A 16,064-nucleotide genomic window follows, 5' to 3' on the forward strand; every position below is an offset into this window, starting at 1 on the left:
CTGAAATGTTATATATATATCCTGGGGTGCCAAATAACGTATACAAGTGGACACTTTGGTCAACCTTGCTCAAGCAGTAGTTTGCGTAATCAGAAGTGTCTGGCTGCTGATGGTAACCACTTTGAGCATCTCTTGTAATTGCAGAAGTCAAATGTGACTAGTATTCATCTTTCGTTATCAGTATATATTGAGTATTGCAGTTTTAATACAGTTTTCCTTTCTTAAAACATGGAAACATCATTTTTTGTGTGCATGTATAGTGCATACATTTTTTTGGCACTGTATATACATCAGTATGTATAATTTGATATGTTACACTATGTATATATATATACAAATATATTCATTCATTTATATATATTATGTGTTATCACACATTTACTTATTGCATTTTCAATTTATAGACTACCTTTACTGTAATATTTTTCCAAATATTAGAAATATTGTGAGATAGATTCCTATGTTGAAATTTTTAGTGACCCTACCATTTATTAGTTTCCAAGATACGAATTTTCTATCCAAGTTCAATTGTATCACTTTGGGAATTAAACATGCAAAACAACAAATTATTTTCTAGGTGTGCATGTAAAATGAGTAGAATCAATGTTCTTTACATTCCACACCCCAAGGAGAGTGACCTTTAAGTTTAAATATATTCACTGCAATTCCTATACAGGGAAGGGAAACTAAAATGAATATACACTTTATGAAAGGCAGCAAAAAGCTATGTTCTATACAGACAGGTGTTCTCTGATTTGCTAGAGAACTACTAAATATTTTACAGATTGAGTGTATGTTAATGTGACATGAAGTTATTGTGCTAATATGTTTCTGAATTCTCCCTATAGTTACATCATTTCAAAACACATAGTGTAACGAGTATTATTTAGGCATATGGAAAATCACTTACTCTGAATTGCACCTCTCAGTGTTTCTCCTATAAATCAGCATCATTCTTCTCAAGGCATCTAAGATTATTGCAACTCCAGCTGCTTATTTACCATCTCACTTTTATTGAAAAACGACAAGAAAGAAAACTTAATAAAAGAATGCCAATGAAATTAATATGCTAAAAAGATTACATTAGGCCTAGAATTTGGGTTTAATATAGTAACAACATGCCAGAGTTCAGAGAAACTAAAAAAAGATAATAATGCTAAAAAAACAAAAAATAAAAATAATAAAATATATTGCAATAGTGTGATAGAAAATGAGCTAAGGAAGATGTCAAATGGTATAATAACTCAGTGTGGATACATAATTTGAGAATTGCTTAGTGGATTTTTTTTTAAATAAACAGCATATAAGGGATAGTTTTCCTGTGCATTCATTTATTTTGAAAGTAAATGTTTCTTCCCATTGATTTTGTTTTAAGATAGACATCTTAGCAGCTGTTACCAAATTTTACTACGCTTCCCTTTCTCCATAAGAGTATGACAAAATTTTCCTAGTATTCTATATTGTGCACTAAAATAAGGCTGAGGAAGAACTTTTTAATCATATTTTTTTTAAATTAAAGTTTATTGGGGTGACAATTGTTAGTAAAGTTACATAGATTCCAGGTGTACAATTCTGTATTGCATCATCTGTATATCACATGGGGTGCTCACCACCCGGAGTCAGTTCTTCCATCACCGTATATTTGATCTCTTCTACCCTCATTTACCTCCTTCTTCCCCTGCTACCCTCTGGTAATCACTAAACTATTGTGTGTGTCTACAGGTTTTTGTTTCTTCCTTTGTTTTTCTTGTTCTTTTGTTGTTTTCAGTTTTATATACCACATATCAGTGAAATCATATGGTTCTTCACTTTTTCTGTCTGACTTGTTTCTACTAGCATAATAATCTCAACATTTATCCATGTTGTCGCAAATGGCACTACTTCATCTTTTCTTATGGCAGAATAGTATCACAATAGTATGTGATATAACATATATATATATATATCCAAACATATATATATATATATATATATATATATATATATATATATATATATATATCACATCTTCTTTATCCAATCATCTATTGAAAAACACGTTGGTTGTTTCCATGTCTTGGCCACTGTAAATAAAGCTTCAATGAACATCGGAGCACATATATCTTTACAAATAAATATTTTCAGTTTTTCCTGGGTAGATACCCAGGAGAGGGATTGCTGGGTCATATGGTAATTCTATTCGTAATTTTTTGAGGAACCTCCACACTGCCTTCCATAACGGCTGCACCAGTCTGCATTCCCACCAACAGTGTATGAGGGTTCCTTTTTCTCCACAGCCTCTCCATCACTTGTTACTATTTGTCTTGTTGATGATAGACATTCTAACTTGTGTGAGGTGATAGCTCATTGTGGGTTTTATTTGCATTTCTCTGATGATTAGTGATGCTGAGCATTTTTTCATATGTCTGTTGGCTATTTGTTTGTCCTCTTTGAATAAATGTCTCTTCAGGTGCTCTGCCCATTTTTTAATAGGATTTTGTTGTTGTTGTTGTTGTTGTTGTTGAGTTCCTTATATATTTTGGATATTAGCCCCTCATCATAATTTTGAGGTAATTAGACAGTCAGACATCAACAGGCATCATACACATTTTTATTAAATTTATGTTTGGTTTTGTAAAAGATCATTGCACTCTCATCTCTAGTATAATTTCACAACATTTGGAAATGCGGTATTGTATTGTCTTATTTGATACTATTATGAGAAAATGAAAACTTTTGACAAACAAAAATACTGAAATGTAACTCAAAATATACAGTAAGTTTTTTAACAAGATATCTCAGGGAAATAATAATTTAACTCAGATATTATTTCCTAAATGATAATTTAACTCAGTATTGTTTCCTAAATTTTGTGAGTGAATATGGGAAACTTACCTAAAAATAAGCAAATATATGGAAAACATATAAAATATTTGCCAATAAAAAAATACAGCTATATATCTATTTTTTTGTTTGTGTGTTTCTGTGGATAAACCTGTTTCTCTTCTTCTCTGAGGCGAAGACAGAAATAATCCATTTGAAAGAGCAACTTAAAAAAATGGAGCTAAATTGTGCAGATGAGTAGGGTTGTGTGTGTGTGTGTGTGTGTGTGTGTGTGCATGCATGCACAGAAACATTTGCATGTACATACCTGTGTGTATTAATAGAGCTACACTATGTAGCAGAGAGTCTAGAGGCACTTGCTATCCATTTCCCTTTTAAGCCTCAGGGCTACCTAGTTATAGATTGTTGACTTTGTTTCACACACCAGAAACTTAAGATCAGAGAAGCTACTCTGCCTTTTCAAGATCACACAGCTAAAAAGGACGTGGAAGAATGGAAATTTGAAACCAATTTTTTATAACAAGATAGCAACCTCTAGTTTTCCCACTGTTCCATACCCTATATTATTTACGATACTTTGGGGAGAAAAATGTTTGAAAATATTTTTAAAAGCAAAGTATACTTTTCAAGCACATTGTTTTTCACCATCTAGTTTTATTTATACATTTTATCTGCATCATATATTGCATTCAATAGAAATTGAAAGCATTAAGTACTGAATATTGTCCAAAAACACTCTGAAAACTAATAAAAATTATTGAGGTGAGTGTTAACATGAGTGTTTGATCCTTAGTCGATGGTTTGCGTGAGTTTAATCAAAATTACTTATAATGAAAAACATGTAACCAATGTTGAATTTTCTCTGCTTCATAGCTAAAATAGTGGTGTTTTCTCCAGTCTCTGGCTTCCAAAATTTGAACAATTTTAATCTAATCAATTTTCAAATGGCACATTTTATTTCTTCAGAAAATCGTGTAATCTATTTTCTCCTTTCCTTTAATGCCAAACTTTAATCATTAAAGGAATTCAATTAAAAAACCAAAATGAGATCCTACTTTACACATCTTAGAATGCCTAAACTAAAATGATTGACAATATCAAATATTAGTGAGAAAAGTGTTCAGCTGAGACAATCATACATTGCTAGTGAAAATATAAAATTTTAAAACCACTTTGGAAAGAGTTTGGCCTTATTAACTGTTATTTAATATTATGCACATTGTTGTTTTGTTTATATAGTTACGTGCATTTTTGCTTTCTTTTGAGTATTGTATTAGCTCTTACAGCTCAAATCTGAATGAATGATTTTCCATTCAGACATTTTAAAGTACAAAAAAGGAAAGTCTTGAAATATAAGGTTGATATTGTACTTTTCAGGACAATAATCATACAGATTATTGTACTTTTCAGGACAATAATAATACAGATTAATAGTTCATCTCAGAGGTGTCCATGAATGTGAAAGAAAAATTAGCTGAAATAGACTTATCCTAAATAAAATGAGATGGATGCTAGAACATGATTAGATATAAGGAGATAATAATAACAGGATCACATAGCATTTTAAAGCTGAACTAGGTGAGTACCGATAAGGACCTCAGTCTCAAAAGCATTTCTAGTACCAAATCCCCATTCAGTATAAAAGGTTTATAAAGTTAGGCTAGCAGAATCCATAGCAAACAACCAAGAGGCTATAGATAGATAAGAACTTGAGGCAAATTTACAATGAGAAAGAAAATAAAAGTCTCTCTAACACCTGGGACATAAGAGAAAGAGGCAAAGAAACTAAAACTAAAAGCTTTTTATCAACAACAGCCAACCCTGGAAAATCAATGAACTCCAGGAAACTATCCATTTGTTTTCATTTGTATCTATCCTTTCTGATTCTCATAGTGGGTACTATAGGGGACTTGTATGTAATTCAATGAGGAATTTAGGATTTAAGTATCGTTGAAAACCTTACTTAGCTATTCTGCGTTAACAAAATACAATACACAATAAATCATATATACAGACAAGTGGACATGTATATACACTGTATTTGTTCGATACGATAATGTGGAGAAAATCATGATATAATGTTTTTTTTTAATTATCTAGAAGAGTAAAAAGGATAAGAAATCTTCATATAAGGCAGTATTTTACTATTGCAAATGGCTCTGGAAGTTATCATTTTAATAATTGAACATGTTACTGTGTCAATTCAAATGACTCCATCAAGTAATTTTACAACACAACATTCTCAACCTTTTTATTTCTTTAATATGATAATAACTTAAGAAGATAAATTTTAAGAATTCAATACTCTATGTTTGTGGTAAACTGTTAGATAAAACATAATGGTACCTAGAGAAAAGCAAATTGTTTATCATGGTTATGAGCCCTTAAAAGATATATTTTAAAAAGTTTATGTGAAGTGCTCAACACCCTTTAAAAAGAATATGATCAAATGTATGCACTCTTTAAAACATGTTCAAAAAGAATACTATGCATATGTTTTTGGAAATTCTAAGACCTAACATCCTTATTCATAGTTCCAAATTTTAAGAAGTCTGCATATTGTCATAATTAGTATTCCTACAAATATTTTGGAGTTCCTTCTTGTATATACACAAGATTTCACTTCCCACATACCTTAAAGACAGATGTAACCATGTTACTTGCCTGGCCATTGGAGTGTTAGTGGAAGTAACCTCTGGCACTGTTTAGAAGCTGCTGAGAGCCAGTGCATCATTCCCTATAACAACTACATCTTTCCTGTTACAGAGTTTGTGCAAAACCCTGTCAAGATATGCATTCTCTGTTTGAATCCCTGACTTAAGAAAATAAGCAGACCCTCCTGTTCAGAGCTGGATATGTAGCACAGGAAAATAAAACGTGTTGTGATGCATCACTAAGATTAGGGGTGGGGGCAGGTTATAACTTCAGCATAACTAGCTTATCCTGACTCATATGCCAAACAAGACCGAATTCTCATGCTGATACCATGATTGTGCATCACTGTGAGATGTTCTACTCTTCAATTACTGTCAATAAAAAGGAAGCATTAAGATCTGCTGGGGAGCTCTTTTGACAAAATGAGGTTTAAAAAGAATCCTCTGAGGACCTGAAGCATAAAAGATAAGAGCAGGAGAAAATACAATTTTTCTATATCAAAGGAGACAAGAGTTGTGATTGTTTCCAATGTGATCACTGAGAATGAAATATGATTACTTATTTTCCAGCACAAGTAACAGAAAAGATATTAGTGCCAATATTGGATATATGAAATATAGAAGGATGGACTTGATGCACACACACACACACACACACACACTTGCATTTGTACGTATTGTCATGTTTTGTATGCAGCTATATTAACATATTTATATAAACATAGCATATACTGAAAAGTGGTGACTTATGAAAATAAGTATCTTGCTTTTTGGTATAATTTAATCCCATATTAAATTATAACACTACTATACGTACAGTTTTCACTGTTTCTTTTTTTTTTTTTTTCTCTTTGTATTGAGTGAATAGGATCTTATACAGTAGTATGAAATCCTCTGTGCCTGTTCCTTTGGCAGTGCATTTTTGGTCAGTTTCCTCTGATTTTTTGTGTGTAGCTTGAGTTTGGTTATAGGTTATTTTTCCATGATATTTAATGTGCAGTACTGGGTTATATGTATATACAACAATATTTTATGCATTCTATTGTTGATCTTTTCATTATTTTAACTGGAACTATTGTTGAAAATGAGCAAACTGTACTTTTCTCTTGATTCACATCCATTTTAGAAGACATCTATGTATTAGGTTCATGCAAAAGTAATGGTGGTTTAAAAGGTTAAAAATAATTGCAAAAACTGCAATTACTTTTACACCAACCTAATACATAAGATTATATGTTCTAGCTCTGTTCTTAAGGTTCTCTTGAACACTTTTGGCCATTTGATTTTACATAATAATTTTCAAACTTAAAAACCTGTTTCTAAAAAAGAAAAAGAAAAGAAAAGAAATAAACCTGATGACATTTTACTAGGATTACATAGAATCCTAGATCAATTTTGCAGTGAGTTGACATATTTACAATATTGAATTTTCCAGTAAAATACCCTGGGCTATCTCTTCTTTATTTATATCTTAAGTTTCTTTCAATGTTTCAGAGATTTCTGTGAAGATGCATTGTATATTTTAAATAAACTCACTCCTTAAATATGTTCTGTTAAATTAGTCATGTTGTTAAAGTGACTTATTTTAAACTTATTGTCTATAAATTCCATTGTCTGACACAGAAATTTAATTTCTTGTTTTAATAAACACCTTGCATTTAGTGACCTTGCTACATTCATTTATTAGTTACATCTTTTTGTCTGTAAATTCTTTTAAATTTTGTACATTAATATGTGAGATGACAGTTTTACTCTTCCAATCCTTAAACATCAGATGTTGTACCCTCTTGAACTTCCATTACAATGTTGAATATTAATGGTGACAGTGAATATCTTTGTCTTTCACTGTTAGGATGAAACTATCAATAATTTACCATTATGTATACTAGAATATTTTGGTATGTATTCTTTAACATATGACGAGAGCCCCCTTCTATTTTTATGCTGTTGCTCTTTTTCTCAAGGATGGAGAATCTGTATCTATTCAGATGATCATAGAAACTCCTCCTTGTCTATGAATGTAATGAATTATATTGATTGATTTTCAAAATTAAACCACTTTCCATTTTAATGTCTTTGTGATTATATGAAATTATTAGCCTGTAAATTTAATTTCTTGTAATGTTCTTGTTGAGTTTTTGTTTGTATGTTTTTTCATTATTTTGTTTTCTGAGAGCAGTTTTATGTTCACAGCAAAATTGAGAGGAAGATGCAGGAATTTCCCATATATCCTCTGCCGTCACACATTCATAGACACTCCCTTTGTCGACATTAGGCACCATAGTGATATATTTGTTATAACTGATGAACCTATATTGACATACTATAATCATAGTTTACATTACAGTTCACTCTTGGTGTTGTGCATTCTACAGATTTGGAAAAAAACTATAATGGCACGAATCCATCATTATGGTATCATACAGACTATTTCCACTTCCCTAAAAGTTCTCTGTGTTCTGCCTGCCCATTCATCCCACCACTCCCTCCCTGGAAACCACTGATCTTGCAGTCTCCATAATTTTACCTTTTCAAAAATGGTATATATTCTAAATTATACATTATGTAGTCTTTTCAGAATGACTTTTTTCACTTAATAATATGCTTTGAAATTTCCTCCATATCTTCTCATGGCTTAATAGCTCATTTAGTTTTAGCACTAAATAATAATCCACTGTCTAGATGTACCACTTTATTTATCCATTCACTTACTGAAGGACTTCTTGGCTGCTTCCAAGTTTTGGCAATTACGAACAAAGCTGCTATAAACATCCACTGGCAGATTTTTATATGGACATAAATTTTAAACTCTTTTTGGTAAGTACAAAGGGACACACTTGCTGAATCAAATGGAAATAATGTGTTTAGTTTTTTTAAGAAACCACTAAACTGTCTTCCAAAGTGGCTGTATCATTTGCATCCCCATTAGCAATGAATGAGAGTTCCTATAGCTCTGCATACTCACCAGCATTTGGTGTTGTCAGGGTTCTGGATTTTGTCCTTTCTGATAAGTGTGCAGTGTTAGGTCATCATCTTAATTTTCATTTCCCTGATGGCATGTGATATGGAGCATCTTTTCATATGCTTATTTGCTTTCTGTGTATCTTCCCTGGCGAGGTATCTGTTTTGGTCCATTTTTAAATCATTTTTGTTTTGTTTTCTTATTGTTGAGTTTTAAGAGTTCTTTGTATGTTTTAGATAACAGTTTCTTTCTTTTCTTTTTTTTATAAGATGTGTCTTTTGCAAATATTTTCTCCCAGTATGTGGCTTATCTTCTAATACTCTTACATTGTCTCTTAAAGAGCAGAAATTTTTAATTTAAATAAAGTCCAGCTTATTTTTATTATTTTTATTTTATACCTTTGGATCTACCTTTGTTGTTAGATCTAAACAGTCATCACCATACCTAAAGTTATTTATGGTTTCTCCTATGAAATTCTAGGAGTTTTACAGTTTTGCATTTTTCATTTACATTATGATCCTATTTGAGTTATTTTTTGTGACAGGTATAAAGTCTGTGTCTGGACTCTTTTTTTATCTTTTTGTTGCACGTGAGTGTCTAGTTTTCCAACACTGTTTGTTGAAGAGACTATATTTTTTCATTGTATTTCCTTCGCTCATTTTTCAAAGATCAGTTGACTATATTTATGTGACTATATTTCTGGTCTCTCTATTGTGTCCTTGTTGAGTTTCTATATTAAAATTTTGTTGGCCACATTAAACAAGTTTGGACTTTGTTTTCTCTAACTGCTATCATAAAAAAGTACGAGTCATTATGTCTTCCTTAAATGCTTAGAAAACAAAATTAACGCTGTTGGAGTCATTTTTCTGGGAAGATGTTTAATTTTATATATATTTTTGAATGTATACTATACAACTTTTGTCAAGTTTTGTATGTTACATTTTTTTCAAAGAAGTTATTCATTTCATGTACATTTACTAAATTATTGGCATAATTGTTTTTCTGAAAGACATGATATTTACCTAATTAAAAACTTTACTTAAACTTTGCCTAAGTGAAATATATGATACAATGTATCTAAAGTTACAGAATACACATACTTTTAATTTCATATATTACTTTACAAAAATTGACAATAGATTTGTCCATTAAGCAAATCTAAAAAAATAAATTACAAAACAGTGATGTGCAGAATATTATCTTTTGACATATATTTTGAAGTGAATAGAGATAGCTAATATTTTCTTCATTTATACAAGCAAATTGTTTTGATATAAAAATACATTTAATTGTCCCAGGCTAAATACATTTAATGAGTCATGTAAAATTATGATTGACACATTTATTCTTGACATTTTAGCATTCAGGAAAGTGAATCTGTAATAAAATTAGTGAGCATATTTGTGTCACAGGACAAAAAGGTTGGCAAGGGAGGTTTTAATCCTGAGCCATCTGATTCCATAGTCTACTCTTGCAGCTTGCATGTTTTTAACATTATCTGTCCATCTGCCTAAAGGGAGATCAAAGCAGCATCCATGTGGTTAATTTATGCTTTGCTTTCATGTTCCATTGCAGCTGTACCCTCCCACGTGGGGTCACTGCACCTATTGTCAGGCAGATTTGTTAAAGGAAAACGCAGAGAAGATATTTGAGGGAGGATCGGGAGTCTCTGTACTTCATATTATTCTTTTCAGTCTCTGGCCCTCGTCTGTTTTCCCCTATGAATGTTACATTGGTAATGAGAAATCAACTTGCTAAAACTGTTAGGTTCTAGGTTATTTGCTCAAATATAATATCTAGTTGTAGGGAGACAAAACCTCTCTTATCAGTGTCATCTTCTTCTCTTTTCCCTTTTATTCACACAAGTTCTCTTTGTACCACCATTGTCACATGTGCAAAGTTTCTTCTACCCAAGCCTCAAAAGTAGCCAACGCACTTCAATATTTGAAGATTTCTTGTTCAGTTCCCGAATGCAAAATCCTTTGATTTCAATATTAAACAACATTGCCATTTAAAAAAAAGTATTTTGCACATGCTTAGCAAGTGTTGGCTTCCTCAACCTAACATGTAGGAGGGTCCTCGCTAATCTTCTCACTATCTCTAATTAAAATGAACAAACTAGTATCTATTACCTGCAGCGCTCCTCTTCGTGGTACTGAGTCTCTTCATATCAAAGCTTTTCAAAATCAAATTAAAGAAGCTGCTTACCTCAATGTGCTGACTCGCCCAGCTGTTCGAGCTCACTCTGGTCTCTGTACTCCCTCAGGAAGGGACAGATTCCAGGCCCTGTCCTGCACCCCATCCCCAGGACTGAACACTACATGGATACTCACACCCTCTTCCATTTTCACACCTGGATTAACCACACAACCAGAAGGCCCTGGAAGTTCCTCAGAGGACAATGAGGTCATTGGAACAGGTTTTATCAGCCCCAGAGTGAATCCTTTGACTGGAGGTAATGTTCTAATGAATATCATGAAAAAGAAGATTCTGAAAAGTTGCCAATAGTTTCAATTTACCAACAGTTTCTGACTACTACAGACTGTGGTATTTATTTGGGGGCAAACTGGAGAACTGGAGGCAGCCCAGGGACCTTTTCTTTTTTTTTTTTCTTCTCTGTTGGGAACTAGTGTTAACACCAATGTAAAAGTATATTTACTATAAGGCTACTGGATGGATCACAAATGTAGTGACTAAAAATACAGGGTGCTTAGTTAAATTGTAAATTCAGTTAAATAACAACAGAAAATGTAGTGTATGTCCCATGCAAAATTCGGGACATCCTTATTAAAATTAGTATTTGTTGTTTACCTGAAATTCAAGTTTAACTGTTCATCGTATATTTTGTCTGGCAACCACATTTAGGTAAGACACACACACACACACACACACACACACACACACACACACCACCACCGCCGCCACCACCACCACTACCACCACCACCACCATCAACAACACTACCAGAAAAACAAATCTCATTTTCTCATTGTTTGTTGTTGCTGTTGCTAGATATTGTTGCTACCACTGGTCACTGTTACTGCGCCTTTTGGAAGTACGGCTCTATTCCTGAATTCTAAACTGTCTTTCTAAATTGTCCTTCTGTGTTTGAGTTATTTCCTCTAGGTTTAAACTCTTAGTTAGAAGCACCATTTGCCTGTGACCTTAATCCCAGGACAAGGAGGAATTATATGTTCATCTTCAATTCTTTATTGGAAAAGTAAGCCTAATCTCACACCAACGCTTTCAAAATAAGACACAAAGGGGGCAGGTCATTCCTTCCAAAAGAGTCCATTTTCATTATGTTGACCAGCCTCAAATGCTTTTTTCCCCTCGTTTATTCTATATTACTGAATGAGATTGCATATCTCTGTATTAGTTGCAAATAATGAGAGCTCAGATTGTCCAGTCCTTCCCTTCCCCCTCACGTCAGCCGCCCCCCATGACCCTACTTGCACTGGACTCCAGTGTGATCTTATTGACCAGGGTCAAGGGACCACTGATATTGTCTGACCCTTGGGGCCGCTTCTCTAGCAGCACGTCCAGGGGAGTACCTCTGGTACAGCTGAAATGCTTATGCCTTCTTGGTGATCTGCTCTGTCTCAGCCCGGGACTCCAGCCACTGGAGCAAAGGCCTCAACCTCTTCATGCATCCACACAAACTCAGCTTCTGCCTTTGCCTGCATAATCAGTGGGGGCTTCTCAGTGTGGCCTAGGCCCTCCAACCTGTAGCGCTCAGCCTCCAAGGGCTTCCAAATTCTGGCCTCCATCTCCTTCTCTCAGTGGGCGATCTCCTGCTCCTGCACTGCCATTTGCTGGGCCCACTCCATCACCTCCACCTGTACCCACTGCTCCTTCATCTCCTAAAACTGATAGGCCAGGTCAGCCTGTGCTCGTTAAGTGTTGACCTGGATGTCACACGTGGCCTTCTTCAGCTCTTGGTCCCTCTGCACCTTGGCCATCTAGATCTCTCTCAGGTACTGAACAGACACCTGCTTGGCTTTGGAATATCAGATCCTAGCATACCTCTTGACCTCCACTTCCCCAATCTAAATGTTTTTTTGGACTTGAGCTGAGATAGTTTTTCTTTGTTTATGGTTTTGTTGGTTTTTATGTGGTTATTTTCTAGTGAAAGCGTGTAACAGAAAAGTGTTTCAATTACACAACTGAGTTTCCAGTATTTAGAGACTGCCAAAAATAATTTGATTGTAAAATATAAATTCCCCTAACTATATATATATATATATATATATATATATATATACATATACATATATATGCATAAAATTATATATATATATGTATAAAATTTCCATTTAAAAAACATTACTCACAGACACGTTTTACCTAAAAGTCATATTAAATAAAGAGAGCTTCTTTTCTTTTCTTTTAGCATTTGCTTCTTAATTAATAATTCCATATTGCTATTTTTTTTTTGTTATTTTTGCCAAAATATTCATTCTTTCTAATGCATTTTGTCTTTAGTCTCTTACTGTGTAAATCATCAGGACAACATCGAAAAACACTTTTAATTATTTTTCCTAAGGTAACCAATATTGCATTATTATTATTACTCTTATTATCATTAATGTTGTTGTTACTCATTTTTTATCACCAAGAAAGGAAGTGTAATCAGACAGTGAGTAATTAAAATGCTTTCCCAGCTGGACCACATCTAATAACCACAGGGCCAAATGTCCAGGTTCTTAGGGAAGTAAATCATATCAGGTTAGAACTGAGCTACAGCCCAGCATTGCGATATTTTGGCCCCTGATTAAAATCACAGTGACTTCCTTGCAACAGGAAAAGTTTGGTCACGTGTTCTGACTGAAAGTGGGGCATACAAAAGTCCCAATGAGGGTTATTATCTGATCCATTATTATGGCAGGTTTTATGTTAAAAGTTGATTTGTAGGCTAATTTGGAAATTGTTAGAATGGTTTATTTTAGCCTGTTATAGAAAAGTGGCCTTGGGCTACTCGAAATTATGAGCATAATATTATCATAGGGAGATAAATTTTGTTTGCCTGAATTCTGTTCTGGCTGATTTTGTGGGTGGATATTAAATTAATGTCGTCTTTTTTCAGGGAAAAATAATATATGGATATTTTCAGTGTCAGTAAAAAGGCAAAAACAACGATTATTAAATGATCAGGTTATTTAATCAATAGACATTCAGATTATATGGACCAGGGAAATCATAATATAGTGATACACTTTATATTTCCTGGTTTGCATAAATGCCCTTAAACAATTTTATCACTGTAATTAATTACTATAGATGGCTGTCTGTTCCATTAGTAAATATATGTGTATGAAACTTGATTACATATTTCTGCTTAGTATTCCTTTCTAGAATTTCAATACCTATTCATTGTGTGTGTGTGTGTTTGTTTGTTTTGGTACTCTAAGCCAGTTCAGTAGATAATGTAATAAATAAATAAAAACTATGTATTTATTAATGTAGTTAGTGGACACAAATTTTGCATTAAAAATTTAATGTAAGACATCTGCTGATGTCTTCCCAGTTAACTTGTTCCAATGAAAAATTTCTAGGCCCCAAAGATCACAGCCAGTTAAAAACCAGAGAAAAACATTTTATACGAATTAGATCTCAAGTCCTATTTCTAAGCTATATAGCATAGCCTCTATACATGAAATCAATAAACTTAAAAGAAGAATATTCTTCTCTCATTGGCTAATCATGTAATTTCTGATTTCTACTTTTTTTAGATTGGAGTAATTTACTCCAGGCTTTAATGAAGTTGTGCTAATTATATACAAAAACTAATTATAAAGATCATCAATTAATAGTCTGTCCTGGCCTGTTCAAATTTACTATTGTTTTATATTGTCAGAAACTGCGGCTTTCTCTAGTTTTTCATTATGGAGTGTGTAATTACTTTATATAAAGGTACAGGAGAAGAAAAAGGAACAGATCATTGCTATTGTGCAAGGTTCTTCTCATATATTAAACTCAAAGGAGACCAAAAATGTGGCAATTTATCTAACACATGAAATGTCCAAATATATAATAATATAATTTAGCACCTCAACTGAAGAATAAAAGTATTTAATTCACTAGAGTGAGCAGTAATATGTTGAACTATCATAAGTAAAATTCCTTGACTGAATTAAAAAAGAAAAAAAAAAAGGAAAAATTTTAGATTAGTTAAATTGAATTATTTCTGATTGCGAGTAACAGAAAAATTAAAAAAAAAACTAATTAAGTAGTGCTAATTAGGGGATTTATTGCTGGAACTAAGACTTTTTAATAAGAAGAACAACTTATTTTTTTAAATTAAATTTATTGGGGTTACAATGATTAGTAAAATTACATAGGTTTCAAGTGTACAATTCTATAATACATCACCTATATATTGTATTGTGTGTTCACCACCCAGAATCAGTTCTCTTTTTATCACCATATATTTGATCCCCTTTACCCTCAAAAATAAAAAAAAGAAAAGAACAAAGTTTATACCCAGTGCGTAGCACTGTGACTCAACAAAGATGCCAGGAGAATTTATGGGGCAGATGCATGACTTCAAATGCATAACCAGTTTCCCTCTTAATAATACATTAGCTAAATACTGAACTTGCCTGAAATTCATGACGAAAATCATTAGCAACAGTACTCTAACAAGCAAACAGGACATCGTTGAAGGTGTCACTCAGCAAATATCAGAGTTCAAAAACCATTAAAACAATAGATACATAATACAAAAGAAGATTATAGTTGAAAACTCTGGAAACTCAAAGGTGAATCAAAAGTAAACCTAGATATACAGAAATTGCAATACAGCCTCAACTCAAGCCAGTCTACAATTAATGGGAATAGGCACCACTCCATTTGCCTAGAAGAAAGAAAGGCTAATCATTACCAAAGGAAGATAATATCATCTGGAGATTCAAAATTATTTTCACAAAATGTTTAGCATTGCCAAACTTTGCTGAACGTGCACACACACACACACACACACACACACACACTGGACCACTTGACTACAAATCAAAGAAAAAAAATAGAATTATACCCACATGTGATCCAACTATTAGGGTTACCAAAACAAGGGCTTAAAATGATTCTGATTAATATGTTCCAGAATATACAGAAAATTATGGGAAAAAATAGGAAATGCATAGGGGCTTTTGCAGTGAATTGGTATGTATAAAATAAATTTTAAAAAAATCAAGATATCCTAGAATATATGAAATTAAGAATACTGAAATGAATTTAACTGTAGATTATATACAGCTAAATAAATAAATAAATAAATAAATAAATAAATAAATAAGTTGTGAACTGGATTATAAGATAGATCATTTGAAAATATCCAAAACAAAACATAAACATAGAAAAAGAGAGAGAGACAGAAATAATTTTTGCAAAATGCAATCTGCCACTCTTCTGATGCTGCCCTTGGTTGACCATGGGCCATCCACATCATCCATCTTAGCCGATAAACTCCTTCTCCAGATCCACAGGGTTCAGGCCCACAAGATTGCTCTCCAACTTCGATGTCCATCATAAGCCTAGACTATTACCTATACTTCTGACTGACTGGTTATATATCACAGGTTTCCCTGACCCCATCCTCAGGTTTGATTAATTTGCTAGAGTGG

The 16,064-nt window shown here is 33.0% G+C and overlaps 1 pseudogene; it reads right to left on the reverse strand.

The window, feature by feature from the left end:
• Positions 1–11,868: 11,868 nt before the first annotated feature.
• On the reverse strand, positions 11,869–15,967 carry LOC109458353 (flotillin-1; annotated as a pseudogene).
• Between the last annotated feature and the right edge of the window lie 97 nt (positions 15,968–16,064).

The sequence above is a fragment of the Rhinolophus sinicus genome, linkage group LG04 (genome assembly GCF_036562045.2).
Source record: "Rhinolophus sinicus isolate RSC01 linkage group LG04, ASM3656204v1, whole genome shotgun sequence".
NCBI lineage: Eukaryota > Metazoa > Chordata > Mammalia > Chiroptera > Rhinolophidae > Rhinolophus > Rhinolophus sinicus.